We start from the raw sequence: 718 nt of genomic DNA on the forward strand, positions 1-718 counted from the left end.
TGTATATATGTATGTATGTATATATATATATATATATAGACATATATATATATATGTGTGTATGTGTGCTTGTGCATCTGTGTTTGTCCTCCCAACATCGCTTCACAACCGATGGTAGTGTGTTTACGTCCCCGTAACTTTTTGCGGTTCGGCAAAACACACCGATAGAATAAGTACAAAAATAAGTCCTGGGGTTGATTTGTTCGACTAAATGTGGTGCTCCAGCATGGCCGTAGTCATATGACTGAAACAAATAAAAGAATATCAGAATATATATTTTTTTTATTCAGCTCAGAGCTGTGGCCATGCTGGGGCACCGCCGTTCTGCTACGCAGTTATTACTGGAGAGCCTCCTTTAATATGTGGCATTTGGTGAATAAGACAGATTGATGCCGCTACCCTCATTTGCACCTCTTGCCACGAGATAGGTTTACCTTTGACTCTCGAGAGGAAGAGGTCCAGTTTTGATTTGAAAACACCTACATTCACTTTGTGTAGATCCCTCAAGCTCTTTGGCAGAATATTAAAAAGCTGTGGGTCCCTGAAACCCAGTCCGTTTTAGTATCTGGTCCTGAATCTCGATGGCATTGCTGAGATCTTAGGCACAGTGCAGTGTCGACCCGTTCTGGCATTGGTGTAGCTTTCAATGCCAAAATTTGGCACAATTCCTTATATATATTCATTGTGTGTGTGTGTGTGTGTGTGTGTGTGTGTGTGT

Source organism: Octopus bimaculoides, chromosome 8, assembly GCF_001194135.2.
Source record: "Octopus bimaculoides isolate UCB-OBI-ISO-001 chromosome 8, ASM119413v2, whole genome shotgun sequence".
Classification (NCBI taxonomy): Eukaryota; Metazoa; Mollusca; class Cephalopoda; order Octopoda; family Octopodidae; genus Octopus; species Octopus bimaculoides.